Source organism: Setaria italica, chromosome V (assembly GCF_000263155.2).
Source record: "Setaria italica strain Yugu1 chromosome V, Setaria_italica_v2.0, whole genome shotgun sequence".
Classification (NCBI taxonomy): Eukaryota; Viridiplantae; Streptophyta; class Magnoliopsida; order Poales; family Poaceae; genus Setaria; species Setaria italica.
The window spans coordinates 45,006,228-45,008,957 of NC_028454.1; the positions used below are offsets into that span (position 1 = coordinate 45,006,228).

A 2,730-nucleotide genomic window follows, 5' to 3' on the forward strand; every position below is an offset into this window, starting at 1 on the left:
TTCATATTGGAGCCATGCGTAAGTTTACAGGTAAAAAAAGGATTTTGGGAGAAAATTCCAATCCACTTGAAATTATTCTGGATGGATAGGTGAAAAGAAGGGGAAAAGGAGACTACTGCTATGGAGATATTAGTTCAGAAACAACATACAGGAGCGATACCGTTAGTCTGACCACTGTAAGAAGTTGCTCTCATCAGCCAATCAGCCTGGTCGTGCAGAAGACCTGCGGATTATCTTGTATGAAGGTGCAGAGGAAACGAACTACTCCATGTGGTCTGCATATATTCTGTATTTCTGTAAAATCAAGTCATGAGAAAAAAAAGGATGTCGGTTTATACCATGTGATCTGTATACTCTGTTTTTTTAGGACAATCTGTATACTCTGTGTGATCCTTTTTTGATGGATGTGGCGGGGACAGGAAGCAGGAGCCCAAGCCCATCTCCACTTCTGTGCACGGCGACAAGCTCGGCCTTATTATATAGTGGTAGGCCCATCTACGTTGGGTTGGGCTTCAGTCCACAAGGCAGATGCGGCCGCCCAGCTGCTGCTGCCGGGCCAATCCTATACAGACAGATAGAGCGCTGCCCATTATCTTGCAGGCTCGCTGCCTGCAGTATATATTTCCATGCAAGTACATTGGTGTTGTCTAATAGACGATCTCATGCATTGATATGTAATCTTAAGATGATTTAACAGATAACATATACAATGGGTTGTCCTTTTAAGTTGTCTAATAGTAATTTTATTTCCTAAGAAAAGAAATGTCCGGAAAGCTATAGTAAAAAGGAGGCTACCTAAGAAGGAATTAACATTACCTGAATTTATCGTATCTTTTCCTATCTTAACGACTATACATTGTATCTTCCATATATGTCAAGTTGCAGCCAGTGAGGAAGAAGTCAGCGGAGGGTGGAGATGGTGAAATGATTCAAGGCAACGCGCATAGATGAGGCCTCTCCTTCAATCATGTTCTTTAAGAGAGAATCTTTCAAAGAATGGGACCGATCTTCACTTCCAAATACAGCCACATCAATGATAATTCTCTCTGTTCTGTGGACATACAATCTTTTGACTTTCTTGCAACCACGCGGAGTCCTTAATAAGCTTTGACTTTACTGCCACCACCCCCAAGCAACAAAGAGTAGCACTCGATGCAGCAGCTGTTGCAGCCTGTGCAGAGAGCAAATACTATTGCTTCGCCCTAGACCTAGAGTATGGAGGCATCTCCAATCTCTAGCGGTGCGTCTTTTGTGTTCCCCACCAGTGCACGAGGCTCTTCGACATCCATATCTGTCAGTAGCTATGTTGGCTCTGAGGAAATTGATGCACATACCTGCAAAAACATCGATCAAATAGTCCACTGCATCCAAGGTGGCAATCACAGAGCTGCAGCATGGCAGTGGCACAGGGTGCATCATGAGATTGATGCCATGGTGCAGGAGATCCAAATGAAGACCAAGACCCACCACACGCTAGCTTGGCCATACGCGGTTCGCCTTCTTGCCTTTGCAGATGAGATCACAAAGCTACAGTTATCGCCTGACAAGCTCTTTATTGTGCTGCGTCTGCACAAGGTACTCAGCTCTGACTTCTTCACCATATTGCAATGGCATCCTGAAGAGTTCAGTATTGCAAAGTATAACCACACCATGCAGAAGCTAAGGCAAGCTGTTTTCCACGTGCTTCAGGAGCTAAAAGTTTTGATTCAGAAACGTGCTTCCAGGAGCGTGCCAGAAGCCGAAGGCGTCCATGAAGTGACCTGCTATGTCATGAATTACATCAGGCTATTGTTGTAACATAGGAGCTCAGTCAATTTTATCCTTGCTCACAATGATAGCGACGACAAGAGCATGGACTCACTAGACCATATTGTGCAAGATCTTATTACCTGCTTAGAAGCCATGCTCAACAGAGTAGCAGAGGCCTATGATTCTGAAGCTTTGAAGTGCTTCTTCTTGATGAACAATCTCCAATTCATTGTCAAACAAGTGGAGGACTTGGGGGCTGAGTAAGCTACTGGGGCAATCATGGGTTCAAGTGCACAGAGACTTCGTTGACCAGTATATGGAGACATACTTAGACTTGTCGTGGGGACCTATACTGTCATGTCTAAGCACAAGGAAGACCATGCTTGGCTGCTGCTTCCGCCGGTCTTCCAACATTGTCAGGTTTTGCCTCAAGTTTGACTCAACTTACTATAACCAGGAGCACTGGAAGGTGGAAGACCCTCTATTTCGGGAGATGGTGCAGCAAACGGTGTGCAACAAGGTTGCCTCAGCTTATCAAGCACACATCGAGAAATCCAGGAAGGTTCAGAGACAGTATGAGTGGTACACTTCTGAGTTGCTGGAGGTGCACTGGATGTAGCTATTTGAAGGAAGAACTGGCTAGGAGCAGTTTGACAGGCCACAAGACATCTTTCCAGCCCCTGATATATTGGAGAATCTCTGTGTGTTCTCCTCTTTCCATTTTGGCTCTTAAATGGTTATAATTTGTATCATGTAAGAATTATTTTATAAATGAAGGGGATAATAAAATTTGCAAATACAAACTTGAAACAATTTTCACTTTGATTATAGAATTTGGCATCTAGCTCATTCTCATACTAATAAACACAATACTGAATTTGCAACAGCATGACACTTTGCAGTTTCTTTTAGGTTTTGGCCATCCTTTTGAGAAATTGGGAAGCTAAAACTTGGGCACTCCTTGCACATTAAGCATCATGG

The 2,730-nt window shown here is 43.7% G+C and overlaps 1 pseudogene; it reads left to right on the forward strand.

Moving 5' to 3' along the window:
* The first annotated feature begins 772 nt into the window (after nt 1-772).
* On the forward strand, nt 773-2,520 carry LOC111257437 (annotated as a pseudogene).
* Nucleotides 2,521-2,730: the final 210 nt, after the last annotated feature.